This window comes from Myotis myotis, unplaced genomic scaffold (assembly GCF_014108235.1).
Source record: "Myotis myotis isolate mMyoMyo1 unplaced genomic scaffold, mMyoMyo1.p scaffold_m19_p_1, whole genome shotgun sequence".
NCBI lineage: Eukaryota > Metazoa > Chordata > Mammalia > Chiroptera > Vespertilionidae > Myotis > Myotis myotis.
The window spans coordinates 168942229-168950174 of record NW_023416313.1 but is presented as its reverse complement, the minus strand read 5'-3'; the positions used below and the strand labels follow the sequence as shown (position 1 = coordinate 168950174).

At 39.3% G+C, this 7946-nt stretch overlaps 1 non-coding gene and 1 pseudogene across 1 annotated transcript; both read right to left on the bottom strand.

Annotated features, from left to right (window-relative positions):
- Positions 1 to 2049: 2049 nt before the first annotated feature.
- On the bottom strand, positions 2050 to 2167 carry LOC118662326 (annotated as a pseudogene).
- A 121-nt stretch (positions 2168 to 2288) lies between these two features.
- LOC118662304 lies at positions 2289 to 2417 on the bottom strand. The gene has a single exon (XR_004969694.1). It is a non-coding gene; the product is annotated as a small nucleolar RNA SNORA11 (small nucleolar RNA).
- Positions 2418 to 7946: the final 5529 nt, after the last annotated feature.

Genomic DNA, 7946 nt, shown 5'->3' with positions numbered 1-7946 from the left:
TTCTGACTCATTACCTTCCCTTCTTTTTTCTTAACATAAATGCAAATTTTCATAGGAAGTGTACTGGGACTTTCCCAAACTCACATTTGCACAGAGAGCAATTATATACCAGTGCTTTGGAGTTGACAGCTGAATCTTATAAAAGTGAGTTAGATTAATGATGATGACAGGAAAGAGATTTGGGGAAAAGACTTGCTATCATTTTGGAAAACAGTTTAAATTTTATTATGTGATGTTTGTCTTTTTTTTTTTTTATTGCCTGAAAACTCTTCCATGAGCAAACCAGCTTTACATTTACATAGTTTTTATAACTCCAACTGAATAAACTGAGGTCCTACATAAAAATAATTATTATTATCTGCCCAAACCGGTTTGGCTCAGTGGATAGAGCGTTGGCCTGGGGACTGGAAGGTCCCAGGTTCGATTCCGGTCAAGGGCATGTACCTGGGTTGCGGGCACATCCCCAGTAGGAGATGTGCAGGAGGCAGCTGATCGATGTTTCTCTCATCGATGTTTCTAACTCTCTATCTCTCTCCCTTCCTCTCTGTAAAAAAATCAATAAAATATGTTTAAAAAAAATAATTATTATTAGAGTCCACCATGGATTATGACCAAACAACTTTCATTTATTAGCTCAAGAACCCAGACTTACTCATTCTTCAGATCTGAACACTTCTAGTCATAGAATCCTAGATCCCAAATTAGTAAGAAAAATATAGTTGAATGAAGGATATACATATTCCCTAAAGGAGATTTTTTCCCCTCCTATTCTAAAACTAATCCATGTTTGTTTTAGAAAATTTAGAAAACAGAGAAAAGAACAAAATTTTAAAAAATCTTAGCATCCAGAGTTAACTAAGCAGTAATGACATTTTGGTATCTATCTTTTTACTTCTTTTAAATTTAATTTTGGCCCAGCTGGTGTGGCTCAGTGGTTAAGCATCAACCTATGAACCAGGAGGTCACGGTTCGATTCCCGGTCAGGGCACATGTCTGGGTTGCGGGCTCCATCCCCAGTGGGGAACGTGCAGGAGGCAGCCAATCAATGATTCTCTCTCATCATTGATGTTTCTATCTCTGTCTTTCTCTACCTTCCTTTCTGAAATCAATAAAAATATATTAAATATATATATAAAATTAATTTTGCAATCCAGCTACTTGGGACAAAATTAAAATAATACAAAAAGGTACACAATACAAAGTGATGTTTTCTTCCTACTATCCTCAAATCCCCTGGCTCCTCTCCTCTGGGGAAGTCACCGTTTCCAGCTTCTGTTGCAGTCTCCCAGAGATAATCTATCCATTTACATGTTATTTACAGACACACACACACTTAAATTTTAATAGCAGCTTTATTCAGGTACTGAAATTATAAGTGTGTGTGTGTGTGTGTGTGTGTGTGACATTATAAAAGTCAAGTAGTGCTACTAAACTTAAAATATTCAGTGTTTACAATATTATGACTAAGCAAGTCTTATTAGCTAAGTGGCCTACGGCAAAGCCACTTAGCTTCTCTGTGCTTCCTTCAGGTTCGTTAAATATAAAACAGCAATATAGCCCAGCTGGCGTGGCTCAGAGGTTGAGTGTCGACCTATGAACCTAAGGTTACTGTTTGATTCCCGGTCAGAGCACATGCCCAGGTTGTGGGTTAATCTCCAGTGTGGGGGGCTGCAGGAGGCAGCTGATCAATGATTCTCTCTCATCATTGATGTTTCTTTCTTTCTTCTTTTTTAATCTTTAAATTCTTTATTAGTTAAGGTATTACAAATGTGTCCTCATCCCCCCCATTACCCGCTCCCCTCCCCTCTCCCCCACTCATGTTCTCATCCCCCTGTTGTCCAGGTCCATTGGTTTGGCTTATATGCATGCATACAAGTCCTTTGGTTGATCTCTTCCCGTTACCCCCTCCCTCCCCTACTTTCCCTCTGGGGATTAATAGTCTGATCGATGTTTCTCTGTCTTTGGATCTGTCCCTGTTCATCAGTCTATGTTGTTCTCTATATTCCACAAAGGAGTGAGATCATGTGGTATTTATCTTTCTCTGACTGGAAAAAACAGTGGCTAGATGCCACGAAGTAGGTGGCAATGCCTTAACCGTATGCGTGTTGTTAGGCCCAAGAGCCTCTTCCGTCCTTGTCAAGGGGAGTGCTCTCCTTTCATACAACACTCATCATTGATGTTTCTATCTCTCTCTCCCTCTACCTTCCTCTCTGAAATAAATATTAAAAAAAAGTTCTCAAGGTTCATCCATGTTGTATATAGCATCTATGAGGACTTTTTTGTTTTTTATGTATAGGGCGTAATGTCACAGGAAGGCCATTGTATTCTGCCACCCGTGAGGAGTAAGCCCAAGTCGCTATAGCATGTGTTGTACACAGAGAAGCCATTCTTCAGGCGCTCTGCTCTCTCCACCCCCAATATGAGGACTTTATTAAAAAACAAAACAAAACAGTAGCTGGCAAAAGTATTAATTTGTTATTATCAGCTTAGCCACATAGTATGCTGTATGCGCATTCATTTTGTTTTTCTTGGTGTTAATAATTGCCTTGGTTTTCTGTTTGCTTGGTTTTAATGTGTCAGTTACACATTTTTAATATACTGATTACAAAAAAATACTCATTCAAAATATTCAAACATATATCAATATATAAACTTAAAACGTATATGTATATAAAATATGTTTATTATTACAGTATATGCCATTAGTATGTCTCATCCTCCACCAAAATGCAAGTTTCTGAGAACAGACATTTGGTGTATTTTATTTTTTGTTGTATTTCCAGTGCCTACATTCGTTTCTGACACAGAGAAAGCACTAAAATCCTTATTGGATGAGAAAAGGTAGCAGGTATTCCATTAGTTCATTTCCTCCTTAGCCTGCTTTCTCTTGGCCCTTCTGTCCTCTTGCTCCAGTTTAGAACAGCAGCCCTGTAGGCCTACAGGCCCACCTATCATCCTGCTCATTTCTTTTACCTCTTTCCAAGTGGGTTTCCTGCCTCTAAAGCTTTTATTTTTTCTTGGTTTAGTCTCTCATTTTGGTGGACTACAATTCATAGATTGTAAAATTTCTGAGTAACTCTTACAATTGGCATTGATGTGTAACAAACCTACTCAAAACGTAGAGGCATTATACCACAACACCCACTTATTGTCTCCTGGTTTCTGTGACAGGAATGGAGGAAAGCTCAGCTGGGCATTTGTGGCCTGGGGTCTCTCACTGAGGTTGCCTTCAGGCTAGAGCTGGAAAGGCAAGAGGTCTACAGCAGCTGGGGGCTGTCAGGATCTCTCTTTATGTAGTTTCAGGGCCTCTCCATTTGGTCTCTCAGCCAGATCTATTCGGGCTTCTTCAAAGAATCACAGCCTCAGGGCAGTTAGACTGCTGAGGTAGAGGCAGGCTGCTGCCCAATATCATTATTCTTCCCCTGTACTTCATGATAATTTGATGGATATAGAATTCTAGAGCAGATCATTTGCCTTGAGGATTTTGTTTTCTAACAATTCTTCATTGTTTTCTAACTTTCAAAAATTGTTATTGAGAAGTCCAATGTCACTTTAATGCCACAGCTGATTTTCCTATACATAAATTTTTTAATGTTCTCTTTATCCCCAGTGTTCTGAAATTTCATGTGAATCAGAGAATAGATTTGATAAACTAGCTGAAGTCTTGCTTGGTTGGATTTTAGGTTCTGCTCAATTTTATGTCCTGAAAACTGGGTTCGCTCACATTACTTCATTAATCTAGCTTGAACTATCCTATCAGTCTTAGTCTGTTTGGGCTGCTATAACAAAATACCACTGACTGGGTAGCTTATAAGTAATAGAAATTTATTCCTCACAGTTCTGGAGGCCAGAAGGTCCAAGATCAAGGTGCCAGTATGATTGCATTTAAGTGACAGCTGGTTCAAAGCCAGCCCTTTCTGTCTCCTCACAGCTAGAAGTGCTATAGAGTTCTCTGATAGGAGTACTAATCCTATCCATTATGGCTACCCCCCAATGACCTAACCACCTCCCAAAGGCTCACCTCCTAATACATCACTTTGATATTAGGATTTCAAGATGAATTCTGAAGGGGACACAAACATTCACACTATAGCACTGTCTAAGCCAGTGATGGCGAACTTATGACACGCGTGTCAGAGGTGACACGCGAACTCATTTTTTTGGTTGATTTTTCTTTGTTAAATGGCATTTAAATATATAAAATAAATATCAAAATATAAGTCTTTGTTTTACTATGGTTGCAAATATCAAAAAATTTCTGTATGTGACACGGCACCAGAGTTAAGTTAGGGTTTTTCAAAATGCTGACACGCCGAGCTCAAAAGGTTCACCATCACTGGTCTAAGCAATGTTTTCTGACTAACCCCCACTTCATAATGATCATTTCTGGCTTTTCATTCTTCAGCACCTGTACATAGTTCATAATTTACTTCTGAAACTAAAATTCTTTAGATGTTTTAGATCATGTTTCATCTATTATTTTTTAAAATGTGCGTTTTTAAATTGATTTCACAGAGTGGAAAGGAGAGGAAGAGAGAGACAGAAACATCAATGAGAGAGAAACATCGATTGGCTGCCTCCTGAACGCCTTCTATTGGGGATCGAGCCTGAAACCCAGGCATGTGCCCCAACCCAGAATTGACTGGGGACCTCTTGGTGCCTGGGATGACAATCAATCAACTAAGCCACTCCAGCTAGGCTGCTATTATTTTTATATTCCTATTTTTTTATGTCCCTATTTTTTATAGCATCCATTGCAGGAACCCAATTCAGTAAAGAATCTAATAAAAGCATACTATAAGTGAATAAATGCTTGGTGTCTTCTAATAAATGAGTTTCCCCACTTCTTGCTTCTCTCTTCCTTCCTTTCATTCAGACCAATATGCCCCTTCTGAAAACTAGCTCCCTCTACAGTACCCAGAAATAAGTCACATGGTCCTCCTGTGGACTGGCAGTTTACCATAAATGGAGTGAATTTTCAGTTAATGTGTTGTTTAATTACACCATTGTTTTCCCCCTAAGTATTTAAGATATACAAATTTAAAAACACATATTCCTTTTTTGTAACTTGATATGAGCGTGTAATTTATGAGTTTTCAAGATTTTTTTTTAATCTTGTAAAAATGTAAGGATACACTGTGTGGCAATGTAATCACTCACCCTAGTTGAATCCCTGTTCTTTGAGTAGGGGTATTATGGTGTTTCAAAGGTCACTATCCTCAGGATCCCTCCTTACGTTATGAAGGCAGAACATGGAGAAAAGAGACAATCTCTCAAAAACGAGGAAACAAGGTGAAGTTACTCTTGGAGTTGTTTTATTCAATCTTACGCACCTAATAGATGAAATTCTTCATCTGTGGGAGTAAATCAAGAAATTATCTTGCCCACCTGCTGTAGCTCAGTGGTTGAGTGTGGACCTATGAACCAGGAGGTCAGAGTTCAATTCCAGTCAGGGTAGGGGGCATGCAGGTGGCAGCCGATCAGTGATTCTCTTATCATTGATGTTTCTATCTCTCCTCCCTCCCTCTCTGAAATCAATAAAAATATATTTTAAAAAAAGAGAGAGGCCCGAAATTAAGAAAAGAAAAAAGAAATTATCTTAATTATGCCGGAGGGAGGTCCATCCTTGTTGCTTGACACAGTCGCTGCAGGGAAGAAACATCTGCACAGCATATGTTTCAAGGTACCTGGCGTATACGGCATACTGTTCTTAATATGTTTGCTCTCCCTTTTTTAGCGCTATGTGTTATAACCAGAACCACCTCCCTGAGAAAGGTTGTTTCCCCAGGTGGGGATTTTTCCCTGGAGTTAAGAGATTAACAGGACTAAGGAAGGGAATAAATCAGTAAAACCCCTTAACTAAGTGCCAGGTGGGTAGTTAATCACCTTAACTACGAACAATCACGCTTAAGCTACATAATCTTTACTTAGGATAATCTCCTTCAGTTACTTCCTTGTAGCTTAACAGAACAGTAGAGTAGTGACCTTGGAATGGAGATAACACCTTTGGAATAGAATGGACAGGATTAAAATCAACAGAACTAGATGGAGAGGGGATTTTTTGGCAAAGGTCAGATAAACTATGGACATGAAACAAGGAACTGTAGAAGGTTAAGGGAGGACCCAAAACATGCCATATGTAACTACAGAGGCATGCTTATAGGATCAAATGGTATAAATACAGATGTAACAGGAGAATAAAGAGGGAACCTGGCTATGCTGATCATCTGAACGCTGCTGCCTCCGTGTCATTCCTTGTTCGCTGACTCTGTCCACACCTTTGGGAACCCCTGGACCTGCTGGGGCTGGACCCCAACATAATTAGTTAAACACAAACCCAATGGGATGAACTTTCCCATCTCTGGTAGTAAATGAAAAAGTATTATTAACACTCTAAACATCAATGAAAGTGACCTGGGTGTAATCTCAGGTAAGCCACACTGGAAATGATTATTACTTGAGCTAAAATCTAATTGACGTATTACCTCCCATTTAAAGAAAGACAATGAATGGAAGAGAAGTGATCAGCATAAGGTATAGTAGAAACAAACAAACAAACAAAAACAACCAGAAGTTATTTGCTTTGAATTATCCATTTGGGGAAACACATTAATTCTGCTATGCATGATAGGGGTATAGTGATTCAGCATGCTTCACTGTAATTCAATTTAAAATTTAATCAATACACTTTTCAAGGATAGTACTTTAAATGAAAATGAGCTGAAACTGGTTTGGCTCAGTGGATAGAGCGTCGGCCTGCGGACTGAAAGGTCCCAGGTTCGATTCCGGTCAAGGGCATGTACCTGGGTTGCGGGCACATCCCTAGTAGAAGATGTGCAAGTGGCAGCTGATCGATGTTTCTCTCTCATCGATGTTTCTAACTCGCTCTCTCCCTTCCTCTCTGTAAAAAATCAATAAAATATATTTTAAAAAAATAAATGAAAATGAAACTGAATCTCAAGAAAATATTCCAGTATTCCAGAAAGTTTTAAAGTGATCCCATCTACCTACTCTTACATCATCCACTTTATACACAACAGCTCTAGGATTGATGATAACATACTCAGTCCCACGTCTTTCCCATTTGAACCTTGTCAGGCACAATTTTTTGCAACAAAAATGTATCTCATAATCTCCAAACTAAAAACGCATGTTGCTTGTCCAAGGTCAAAACCCTCATATTGACCTAATTAGGTAATAATTTAACACAAGATGTACATTTTTTTTTATATATATTTTATTGATTTCTTACAGAGAGGAAGGGAGAGAGATAGAGAGTTAGAAACATCGATGAGAGAGAAACATCGATCAGCTGCCTCCTGCACATCTCCCACTGGGGATGTGCCCGCAACCCAGGTACATGCCCTTGACCAGAATCGAACCTGGGACCTTTCAGTCCGCAGGCCGACGCTCTATCCACTGAGCCAAACCGGTTTTGGCTAGATGTACATTTTTAAAAACAAAGTTTTAAGCTCTGTAAAAGAGGCCCTAGCCAGTTTGGATCAGTGGTTGGAGCATGGGCCTCAGACTGAAGGTCTGAGTTCGATTCTAATCAAGGGCACTGCCTTGGTTGCAGAGTTGATGCCCAGCCCCGGTCCAGACGTGTGCAGGAGGCAACCAATCGGTGTGTCTTTCTCACATCCATGTTCTTCTCTGTCTCTCCCCCTCCCTTTCACTCTCTTTAAAAATCAATAGAAAACATATCCTTGGGTGAATACTAACAAAAACAAACAACAACAACAAAAACGAGAGAGAGAGAGAGAGAGAGAGAGAGAGAGAGAGAGAGAGAGACCGACCCAGTTCTTTAATGTGAGCAAGGCACTTTTGAGCTTCTGTAAGGCAAAAGGATTTACCTAGCACTAACCTATTATGAAAACTATTACTGTCTGATTTTCCAATGTACAATTGTAGCCACATTTCCTAGCAAAATTAATTTCTTTTCTTAG